The sequence below is a fragment of the Vitis riparia genome, chromosome 18, assembly GCF_004353265.1.
Source record: "Vitis riparia cultivar Riparia Gloire de Montpellier isolate 1030 chromosome 18, EGFV_Vit.rip_1.0, whole genome shotgun sequence".
Classification (NCBI taxonomy): domain Eukaryota; kingdom Viridiplantae; phylum Streptophyta; class Magnoliopsida; order Vitales; family Vitaceae; genus Vitis; species Vitis riparia.
In genome coordinates, this window is record NC_048448.1 from 21,477,911 (window position 1) to 21,491,357 (window position 13,447).

The window sequence follows — 13,447 nt, forward strand, 5'->3', positions numbered from 1 at the left end:
AAAACACAATATCTCCACTAGATGGAGTTTCATATTTACTAATGTGCCCCAAATCTCTTTTATCACCATGGGTTTTGCATTTATCCAGAATTGCATTAAGCATTTTAGTTTTGGGGTAAAAAGTTTTATTCATAGATGAAAAGGGCTCGTTATTTTTTTATCTCTTGAGTGAGAGGATTATTCTTCTCAAGGAGAGAATGATGTTCAGATTCACGAAACCTAACTTTCTCAAGCAAATTAGACTTTTCAGCATTAAGCACATCAATTTTGTTTTTATGAGCATCAAAGATATTATTATTTTTCATATAACTCTTAATTTGTCTTTCATGCTCAACAACAAGATTACTCAAGAATTCAACCCTTTGTTCATCAGAAAACTCATCATCATCACTATCATGCACAAGTTCCATAAAAGCAATAAAAGCTAACAAGTCATTGGGATCATACCTTGCATCTTCCGAAGTTGTGGAAGCACTCTCTTCAAAATCAGTATTGCTCCATGTTGCTTGCATAAACTTTTTGGCATCTTTGGGCTAAGACAATCTTAAGCATAATGTCCTAGATCTCCCCTATTAAAGCATTCAACTTTCTTACCTTTGGAGGAATCTTTTCTTTTCTTATTGGATGATTGTTCATTAGGTCTTTTTCCTTTTCTAGATTCTTGGTTCTTGTAGAACGTTTTATTGAATTTCATGACCTTTTTAATCCTTTTGGCCATATGGGCCAATTCATCCTTAGTTATATCATATGACATTTTAATATATTTTTTCTCATCATCAAAAACCTTAAAAGTAGTCTTTAGGCTATTAGGAACTAGGTAGAGTCATCTCATATGTTTGAATGAAGCCTACAAGTTTATCAACTCTCATGAAATCAATGTCCTTACTCTCCTCTATGGCGGTTACTTTAGGTTCAAATTTCTATGGAAGAAATCTCAATATTTTCCTAACTACCTTAGAATTAGGAATAAGTTCTCTAAGGTTAAACGAAGAATTTGCAATATCACTTAATTTAGAATAAAAGAAAGAGCAAGTTTGATTTTCATGCATTCTAATATTTTCAAACCTACTAGCAAGCATTTTTAATTTAGAAATCTTTACAGAGGACGTACCTTCATGAGTGACTTGAAGAATATCCCATGCATCATTTGCACGTCTGCAATTTGCTATCCTGCAAAACCTATCTAGATAAACTCCATTAAAAATATTAAATAAAGCCCTAACATTGGCTTCATTACGTTCATTATCGGATTTGTCTCATTCTTTTTTAGGTTTAAGTTCACCTATTGATCTTCCTTGAGCATCAAGGATTAATAGTGGTCCCCAAACATATTCAATTGAGTTCCACACCCTTTCACCTTACATTTTGAGGAAAAACATCATTCGTACTTTCCAATAGGAGTAATTATTCCCATCAAAATAGGGTGGAATATTCAAAGGAGTACCACTTTTTTGTTGTTCCATATTAGACTTATAAGTTCAATAAAATTTTTATCCTATGTGATTAATAAAATTTTGATTTTTAAACAATCTGATTAATAAAAATTGGATTTTTAATTAATAGGATAAAGAATCGATTATTTATTCCACTCTGATAGCAATTGAAAAATGGGTATTGCTTTATCACTTCAATAACAATTGAAAGTCCAATAGCGAACATCCAAATGTGAGATGAATGGGTGATTTAAAAATTTAAATAAAGATTTATATGTTATATCAACTTTTTTTAACTTTAAGAAATTTTCAAGGTTATCTTGGATATTAAAAAAGGAGTTCGCCACAAATTTAGAATGGTAAAACTTGATTTTTATGGTTAATTGATATCCAAAGATTGTTGGGATAAAATAAATTAATTATTAATATCCAAAGGATATCCTGAGAGATGTTAAGGATAATAATAATTAGTTATAAGGATAACAACCATAACCACCAAGATAACAACCCTAACAACCTCAGTAGCAATCCCAACAAATCAAACAAACTTAATCAAATAAAATCTAAGCAGGAATATATAGATATGCACCTTTAATGAAAACCCTACAAACATAATATCAAATATAAAAGATATAGACAATGAGGCATAATATCAAATAAAATCTAAGGTTTGTTTGTTCCTTTAAAGACTTGAGAAATGATTGGAGATTGTTTCCTACCCTGGAACGCGACATACATCCTTATAAGGAAAGGATGAACATCCTTAATTTTAGTTTTTTAATGCATACTTCTATTTTGTAAATAGTAATATAGTAGTTAGACATATAGTGTCACATATTATATCATATAATATTTATCTTGCAATCATAACTTTATTAACAATATATATCTTAATAAACAAAGTCATATTTGGAATTTTATGCAAATAAGATGTCTTTATAGATGCTAGGCAATTTATTTGATAGATTCCATTTTGAACAATTATTTAAAAACCAAGTAATAATTGAAAAAAAAAATTCTATTAGTTTAAACTATGTAATTAAAAGTTAGTATAAGTTTACTTCTTAAGTAGACAAGGTATGATTTTGAATGAGAACAAATTTATGGACTATAGCTTATTCATAACTTACTTAAATTCAATACTATTTTAGAGTTGTATAGATAATTTTTACCTAATATAATGAAAATCATTTAGTATTATTTATATAATAATATTGAAATTTAAATAAATTTATATTATAGGATATAATCTTACACGTCTTGAATTATTTGTTGTTATTTATATATATATATATATATATATATATATATATATATATATATATATAACATATTACAATATGAAAATTAATTGCTCAAATAATTAATCTTTTTATTATTTCATAACAATACTATTATTACGTTACAAAACATTTAAATTTAAATAAGTCTATATTGTAGTATTTCATTCCATGGATCTTGAATTGTTTTATTATTATTTATAGAAATAAAATATTATAGTATAAATATTAAGTTTCAAAAAATACATATGTTATTTCACAATATAAATCATCTAGCTATTTATCCATATTACTTATTAAGATCACAATTTAATAACATTATTTAATGATAAAATTGCTCAATTTGTCAAGAAATAATATAATCACTTAATGAAACCATTTTGCAAGCAAATATATATAAAAAGTTGTAACCTTTAGTCACCAAAAATTGTAATTAGTGACAAATATTTTTGTGAGAAAATAGTATTTTTCTATCACAAAAGTGTTTGTGCCAAAAAAATGATGACACTAAAATTTTCCCATCATGTCTTTTGGTGATGAAATTTTCAAATTCGTCAGAAAAAGTTTTCAAAAAATTGGCACCATTGACAACATCTAAAATTCCTTAGATAAAAATTAGTTTTAGCAACATAAGTATAATAAACCCCTAAATTCCATTGATTTCTCCATATTATTAAAAACTGAAAATATAAAATAGAGGGGAAAAAGAAACAATAGAAAGGTCTATAGAGAAGTATGGTTCAAAGGGTTAGTAAGAAGAAACTTTTTTTATTTGCTTCATTATGAAATTTAAGGTAAGTTCTTCACGTATGATTTACTTTTTAGATTCTTTTATCTTTCTTTAACCATGAGATTAATAGGAAGAAGGATTGAGGAAATGAGGAAAGTGGTTGTGGCAAAGAAATAATAAATAATAAGATTTGGGTTGTGGGTAGGACATAAGTAAAAATAGTAGTAAATTAATAAATAATTACATACTTCCTACCATGAAGAAAAAAAGAATATTAACATTAATAATTAAACAAAACCCGTTAATGTAATTATGGGAAGTGAAAATGATAATAATAATATGGTTAATAAAAAAATTAATTAAAAAAAATAGAATTTTAGAAAAGGGTTTGGAATTGAAATAAGTTTTACAAAAAAATTATGAAGTCATTGATTTAGATAATTAGTCTTTAATAATAATTTTTTATTTATATTTATATTAGATGTAGATTAAGTCTTTCGGGATTTTGAATGATTTCTTCAAGGTAAGGATTAATAGTATAGTAAACCATTTTATAATTTATTATTTTTTTTTCATCTATTTTTAAACTATCAAAATGTTTAGATTCCTTAAAGTGAATCAAATAATATTTTACTAAAAATGTTATGATTTGTTCCTTAGTTTATAAAATAAATTGGGAATATCATATGATTTGTTTATTGTTATGCAAATCAATTTTATCATTTAATTTATTATATTAGTTTAAGGGAGAAGTTGTATTAGAAAAGTTTGAAATTATCTTTCATTTGACATTTTTTACTTATCCATATTTTATTCCAATTCCATACAAGGTTAGGTATCATATTAATAATTTAAAAAATTATATACACTATAAGAAAAAAGGTCATTGTTGACATATATTGTCTTGACTTAAGGTGATATATGTCAATATTATCTATTTAAATGAACAATAATGACATATACAACTTGTTTAAACCAATAATGACATATATAAAATTTATTGAATTCTTTCATGACTTATATAATAGAATCTTGACAGATAATTTATAAGTCAATGTATAGTTAATATGTTCATATGTCAAGGTACTTAAATAAAAACAATAATGATAACAATTTGTTTGATATGTGTAGATCTAATTTACTTACTAAGTATTATAAATTAAAGTGAGAACAATCTATTTTGATTAAGGAAGTCAATGTTTATTTAATAAATTATTTGAGTAATGCTAATATCAATTTTCATTTTTTATTTATCAAATTGATTAAATCATTTTTTAGTCTATACCAATAACAATAAATAATTTTTTATAAATAATTTTTTATTCACTAATTTTAGTGAAATAAAATTTGCTACATTATGGTTTTTTTTAATAACTGATATAAATAAAATCAATCTTAATAAACTATTTTTTTTATTCATTGATGTTAATGAATATTTTCTTTTTTTATTTATTTTGTATTAATATAATCTATTTTTAAAAAAAAAAATTGATTATTGTTAAATTAGTAATTAACTTGTATTTAATTTAAAATTAATTAATTAATTTATGTGAACTTGAAAATTAAGATAATTGAAATTTTAATTTAAGGGACACGACATTGTGTCTACATAGGGGTATAGTCGTTACAAAATCTATAATATTTTAATTAATATTGTAATGGTATTATTTGGTAAACTAATTTTCTAGATATAATCTAATTAAGGAAAATACAATATCCAGACCATAATTAAGCTCAACCCATTTCGATATATTCGGACCCAGTCTAAGCGAATATCCATGTCGTAGCTTATATTAGGGTTAGGGTTTCATTGACTTCGAATTTCCTTGGTGAAGAAGGCAAAGAGCAGAGAGAGAGAGAAGGAAAGAAAGAAAATTAATGACATCGGTAGTGGGATTAGGTGCAGCGGTGCCGTTCTGGAGAGCAGTGGGGATGACGTACATATCCTACTTGAACATCTGCGTGAATCTGGTGAGGAACTGCCTCAAGAAGCCATTCAAATCTAAAGCCCTCACTCGCAAGAAGGTCCATTTCTCCATTTCCAAATGGGTTAATGGTGTTTCCCAGAAGCCCGGTAATCCTCTATCTCTCTCGATTGTTGGTCTTTTCTTTAATTTGTTTTTGTCAATCCGCTTGGTTGTCGAGAAAAATATGAGGAAAAAGAGGAGGAATTAAAGCATAAACTTATCATATCTTCATTTTCTCTTTTTCATTGAATTTAGTGGTTTGGTGACTCTAGATCTTTTTAGAATGCTTTTCTGGATATGTTTGGTTGGTGAGAAAAACTGAGGGAGAATGAGATTAAAAAAATTGCGTAGAAAATAATCATAAGCTCACTCTTTTTGCTTCAATCAGTTTTGGATTTTTTTTTTCTCAAATTGTAGTGTATGTCATATTTCTTGGTAATTGATTGTTTGATTAACGAGAATCTTGGTTGAAATTAGGTTTTTTTTTTTTTTCCTGCTAAGGCATTTTGAGTAAATAAGGGTGAAATTTTGAATTATTTTTCATTGGCCTGAACGAAACTTAGACTGTACTCTGCATTATAGGACTTTTTATTTTCTTTTCTTTTTTCTACTGGAAACTGAAACAACAATGTAAAAAGAAGGATTCAAATTTTCATTCTTTTTTTTGTTCCTTTGATTCTCAACAAGAAATTGGATGGTTAGGATTATTTTGACTTGTACTTCTTGGTCGTCATTCCCATGTTCGCACGACTACCACCATTACTCATCGCCCCTCTTCCTTTCACAGGCTTCCACCATCGCACCTCAACACACTGCCACCAACTCTGTATTTGCTTGTTGAGAAACAATAGGAAAAAAGAACTAAAAAAGTGAGAGCTTTGAATATCCTATTATTTGAATTTGTTCTTTTCTAAGATTTCACAATGTTCATGTATTGGTGAATTTTACTCTTTATCTTCTCTATCATCTTTCACTTTATCTTTTCCCTTTTTACTCTCTTTGATTATAGAAAAACTATGGAAGATAACTACAAAAAAAAAAATGATAATAAATAAAAAATCTTGGAATATCCTATTTTAGATTTTTTTTTTCCCATTCTTTTCTAACATTTTATCATAAGCAAGCAAAGTGTTTATTTGGTTCACAATTTTGAAACTTGAAATTCATGTTCAATTTAATTTTTATGTTTCAAATTAAGTTTATAGGCATCAATGGTTAATGCAATTATGTGTCTCATTTTTGTTGTGCAAAAATAATGTGATATCTAATGAGTTTTTTTTTCAAACTTTTGTTTTTGTTTTCTGCTAGTAAAGGCTGATGTTTCGTTTTCTTTAAATTGATTTCTATGTTGATCTATAATATTTGGATGTGTTAATTGAAATAATTATGAGTAGATTGCTTTTAACTTTTATCTCTACTATTTCCTTTACAGGTGTATATCAATACCATTGGATTTTTAATTCAATTTGAAGAAACAGAACTATATTTTGGGGCACACAAAAACAATTTGCATAATGTGACATGGTTTTCTCTTTAATATGGTTAATTGTTTAATTTTATTTATTTATGCACTTGAACTTTGACTTGGGTTCCTTTGGTTTGGTTCTTTCTCTTTGTTTTTTTCCTCTCTTTTTAGGACTAAATTTTAATGTTTTGATTCATGATTGTTTGAAACTCTTTCTTTAGTTAAATGTTGATGTGCTATTTGATTGATAAGCAATAAATCAACCCTCACAAAATTTTAATTTTCTGTTTTATAGTCACAAGCCAACTAAAATTGTTTCTATAGTCCTTAATTAATTAATTAATTTCTTTTCAAAATTTATAGATTTAAGCTCTCAACTAGATAGCTTGTGCATTTATTAATTCTTGAATAAAGACAAAATTTGCACACATAATATCTATTACCCAATTAAAATTGAAGGAGAATATCCTTGATTTTTTATTTTGTTAAGTTTAGAAGCATTTGGTGCATGAAATTAATAGTGAGTATGATTTCTATGAATTTGAATTTAGATATTTCATTATTTATGATTGAGATAATTAAAATTTCTGGCTTAGCTTTAATTTCAATTATTTCTTGGATAATGTGAGTTTTTATCTATTTAATAGCCAACATAACATGAAAGATATATTTGGAACTTTCTTTTTCTCTTTTCCTTTTTGCATTCCTTTTAAAAACTAAAAAGAAATATATTTTTTATAGCTATTTAGGTCCATAATATAAAAGCACAATAAATAAACTTAGAATTCATTCTTAAAAATATTTAATTGTAGTTAGATATCTAATTTCTCAATTTGAGTTTTCTTTTTGTTAACATGGTTTGTTTTTTCTATCATAGGTTTGAGATAGAGGTGTTGGCAATTTTGGGGTCTTTTAAGAGGGCAATGCTTGAATATTAATGCTAGAGATATGGTATCTACAAATTGCATATATGTTTGATGTATTCTTATAATTGAAAGTACCTTATAATTTGAAAATGGCTATTTTGATACTTGTTACTTATTTTTCTATTAATGTTGTGTCTATCCTATTATGTATCCAAGAAATATAGCAAAAGAAGAAGAAGATGATGAAGAATTAGAGACCCTCCTACGAAGATAGTATTGTACTTTTTAATTTAAGTTTGTATATTATCTTAATTGAAAGTTTGTAATTATTATTTTTTTTTTTTTTGTATGTAGAAAATAGAGAGTAACTAGAAAAATATTTATTCCATTGTGTTTTTAATATTCAAATGTATATATAATAATTTTTTTCCTTGAGTAATAGTTTATTTGTATGGTTTTAGGACTTAATTATTATTATAATAATTAAATTGTACCAAATATGGTAATAAGTTCATTTTCCATTAAAAACTAAAAATTATAATAAAATAATATTAAATTTTTCATAGGCAGCCTTGATAGATGCTAATGCCCAACATTGACATCTGCAATAGCGAGAAACCTTGACATATTATACTTATCCTTAACATTTGTTGCAACAACCTTGACAGAAAAGCAAGTTAACATTAACATAAGATCAAAGAACCTTGACATATGTTGAATCTAACCGTAACAGAAGTGAAAGAAACATTGACATATGTCATACTAACAAAGATTCCATAATTAGTAGAAATAGAAACAATCTTGATATAAGTAAATGTCAAGGTAGATTTAAACTTTTCTTGACACTGGCATAGATGACATATATGAATAATAACATACCTTGACAGATATACCCTATCTTGATGGTGAAAAACTGTCAATGAAAGCCTTTTTTCTTGTAGTCATAAATGATATAGTTTAGAGTAATTGGATTATTCAAATATTTTAAAATTAGACTATGATCTAAATGGATACTTGTGAAGAAGGCCATGAAATGATTTCTTTAATTTTTACTTTTACAACTCAAAATATTTTGCAAATAAGAAAATTTTTATGAAGTCTTACACAATTGAGAGAAAATCATGAAATGATTTCTTTAATATTTACTTTTACAACTCAAAATATTTTGCAAATAAGAAAATTTTTATGAAGTCTTACACAATTGAGAGAAAATCATTTCTTTTATATTTATTTATTTCAAATTAAAATAAGCATTTTTTTTTCTAAATTTAAAATAATTGATATATAATTTATATTTTTACCTCCTATTTTAGTAACAATATCACAAGACTACACCAAGATAAAGGAAAAGGAAACAAAAATAAAAAAATAAAAAATCGTCTATTTCCATTGCATGGGGACACATTGAGTCTAATCGCACACCAAAGGAACTCCAAGTCTATTTTTTAGTGATTAATTACTTTTCAACCCTCAATTTTTATTTCATTTTATTTTTATTTATTTTTAACATTAGAGTAACCCTTTCCTGCTTCCTTAAATTTAAATAACTAGTAAAAACAAATCATTTTTAATTTTTTGTTTTTTAAATGTAAGTTAAAAAAAAAAACAAATCAATCACATGATTTGCACTCTGAAGGATGACACTGAATGCCTCTACTTTGAAAGTTGATGAATCGGCCATGAAGGAGAATGTGATACACAAACCCCTAATCAATCACATGATCTGTACTCTAAAGGATGACACCGAATGCCTCTACTCTGAAAGATGATGAATCGACCATGAAGAAGAATGTGATACACAAACCCCTAATCAATCACATGATCTATACTTTGAAGGATGACATCGAATGCCTCTACTCTGAAAGCTAATGAATTAATGGTAAAGGAGGATGTGATACACAAACTCGTGATCAATCACATGATTTATGCTTTGAAAGATGACACTAAATGCCTCTGCTCTGAAAGCTGAACAAGTAATGATCTCAATAATCTCAACGTGGGGGAAATATGCTCCAGTATGCAAGGTCTATGAACTACTAGTATGGCAATACCATAACATCAAGAATACTCTAAGGATAGATCATCTGAAAATACTCCAAGGGCCCAAAATGCCACTAGCTCATCAATTGAAAAATCAATATGGCCAATCGGTCACTCAGGGAGATAACTCTGCTAAAGACTATCTCCAACTCAAAAACAACCAATTGATCTATCTAAAAAATGCTTCACTAAGGAATTAGAATGTAGAACAATCGGACCAATCCATCTCAGAAACACTCCACTAAGGAATCATGATGGCGAAAACTATCGTAATCCCCCAAAAAAATACTCTATCAAAACTAATGTCATATCAAAATACTCCATTGAGAATCTCTAATCCATGAAAATATCCAAGCTCAAATGTAATGCTCCCCTATGATCTCATCTCAACAAAAGCAAAAAGAATATGTCCTAGTATGACAACTAATGCAAAATCATGGGGATAACCAAATGATACCAACTCATCACATCTGTCTCTAAGGATGAAATGATCAAATGACTTAGAAGATATATGTGCATCAACCAATCATAGGAACTAGAATGTAGAATAATTGAACCAATCCATCTTATAAACACTCTGCTAAGGAATCATGATGGCGAAAACTGTCATAATCTTAAAAAAGATGCTCCATCAAAACTAATGTTGTCACAAAATACTCCACTAAGAATCTCTGATCCATGGAAAATATCCAAGCTCAAAGGTAATGCTCCCCTATGATCTCATCTCAACCAAAAAAAAAAAAAAAAAAAGGGATTACGTCCTAGTATGGCAACCAATGCAAAATCATAGGGATAACCAAATGATATCAACTTATCACATCTCTTTCTAAGGATGAAATGATCAAATGACTCAGAAGATATATGTGCATCAACCAATCATCTTAGGTCAAACAGGCTCCACTAATGATCAGAAATGATCATACTGAACTAGTCAACTGTGTGTATGGATGAAAGCATATCTCATCAGGGTAACTCCATAAAAAAGTGAGGATATAAAAAAGTGTAAGCTCATCCCAATGACTCGAGATGGAACTCCACCAAGGGATATGATAATGAAGTTGAACTAATCCACTGAAAGCCTGGATAGAAGCATACCTCACTAGGGTAATTCCATAAAAAATAACGAGGATATCAGAAAGTGTAAGTCTCACCCAATGAGTCGAGATGTAACTCCAGTAAAGATCGTAAAGAAATCAAATAGTCAAAATCAACAACCATCATCATGAAACAAAGTGAAAACCAATGTTAGATTAGCAATCTTGACGTAAAAAGGATATGCCCTAGTATGACATCTAAAATATAGCAGAATGGGAAGTCAGACAACATCTCTCATCCACCATAAAATCAAGCAATCCTCTACATCCATCATGAATTTACTCCAGACATCGAAGAAGCATTCCCCAAAAGAAAGAATATTATAATGCCTACACATCAACCAAATCCCAAACGCTTGCCCAAGTAGAGGTTCTTAAAGCTAATATTCGAACCCATGGCCTCAAAGTGGTCTTAAAACATAAGACAAAATGTAGGCTAGGGTAATAGGGTAAAAAATGAAAGGAAACTAGGCTCAAATACCCAATGATCAAACTCATACCCTCATGTACAAAACATAATATGCATAAATAATCTCATAAGCTATGAACCTAAAGATATCCGATGTGAGCATGGGTGGGACATAAAAGGTCTCAGCAAAATTAATGATGATAAAGAAAAGGAATAGAAGTGAGTATCAAGCTACAAAGAGAGATGATGTGAAGAGAATATCAATCATGGAATAGGGATAGATATGAATGAAGAACGATGAATGTATGGTGAATGATGAAGAATATAAATAACAAATAAGATCAAAAGGAATCAGAAGAGCTTCAATCTACTCAAGACAAGACATAGAAAGCGATCAAATCAGCGGTGACCGAAGTGATGGAAAGAGACAATGATTTAGAGTCTTTAGGAAGGAATCACCCATCTCTCATACTCAGAACACATACAAGATAAATTTAAGGATCACAAACTCTCATGCAATCTCATCAACCAATGAACTCCACATAATAAACTCTCAAATATCTCATACATGCTCAATGGAGTAATACATCTCATGCACACACACACACACATATATATATATAGATATATATTTACAATGGTATGAATATACTCTCAAACAGTGATCCAAAAAATAACGAGCTCTCCCTAATGAAATGACCCTCTCAACCAAAGACCTTTGTAGTAATGTCTACGAGATGGAATGTAAGTGGTGATATGACTGATCTGCATATAATGAAATATGAAAGATCATCACTCAATGTATGAGAAGAAACAAGATAAATCAAATAGTATCAAAAGGGCAGAACAAAGAACAAAAACAATGGAAGTGAGAATAAAACAGGGTATCATGATAATGACAAAACAAATGGAAAGAGTATGTCAATAGGTCCAAGACTCGTGATATTCCTAAATAAAGCATATGTACATTAGAGGGTCCCAAGTATAAAAAGTAAACAAGGCTATAAAAAAGAATAGGCTATAGTGATCATGAGAGGCTCAAAGGGCTAGCAATGGTTTAAATATCCAAAAGGTGATAGGGTATAAGCCACCCATCCTGCGACCATAGTCCCGAACATAATACTTCTTCAACTTATCTACATTGCTTGGCTTTGAGAATTGGTTTCCATCTAGATCCATCAACCATGTTGCATACTTTGGAGTTAACTCTCTAATGACATATGGCCCACTCCAAGTCGGTCTGAACTTCCCTCTAGGGTCTCCAACTGAGCCTCTAAGAACCCTCAAAACCAAATCTCCGCTCAGTATTGGTCTAGGCTTGATTCAATTTCTAAAAGCACGGGGCATCTTCCTCTGCTAAGCATGTGTGGTCTATTGCTCTCAATCTCCTCTCATCAAGAAGACTAAGTTGATCAAAATGTGTTCAAGCCCAATCTACCTCAGATATCTGCTGCTCAAATACAACTATCAAAGATCTCATCTCTATCTCAATTGGTAGCACTGCCTCTATAACATACACAAGAGAATAGGGTGTGGCTCCTATAGAGGTGTGAAAAGAAGTGTGATAAGCCCATAATGCAAAAAGTAGGTTCTCTGACCAATCTCGAGAAGTGTCAACCATTCTCTGCAAAAGCCTCTTAATATTCTTATTTGTGGCCTTTACTACCCCGTTAGTCTACAGTCTATATGCAAACGACTTATGATGCTAAATGTTAGATCTTTGTAATAAAACATCAACCTCTGCCCTGAAGTGCACTCCTCTGTCAGATATCAACTCATGTGGGACTCCATAACGACAAATGATGTGTGATATGATGAAGCCAACAACTTTGGCTAATGTCAATCTTGTATAAGAAGTTTTCTCCACCCACTTGGTAAGAAGGTGACTGTAGACCCTCAATTTTGTCCCTTTAACACATGTCTTTAAGTTCGTTTTCAGTGCTCCACAGTAGTTCCTTGGTGGCCCAGTACTACTCACCACTTACCTTTTTCTGAGTCACCTCAGAGATTTTGGTCGAGGGATTATCTGACCCCTGGTAGCCCTATTTTAGACTTAGGCTTTTTGTTCATTTTTAGGATAGCTTTTAGGGTAGCTCATTTAGGCACCCTAGGCCCACTTAGGCACTTAGGCCCATTTAGGCACCCTAGATCCACTTAGGCACT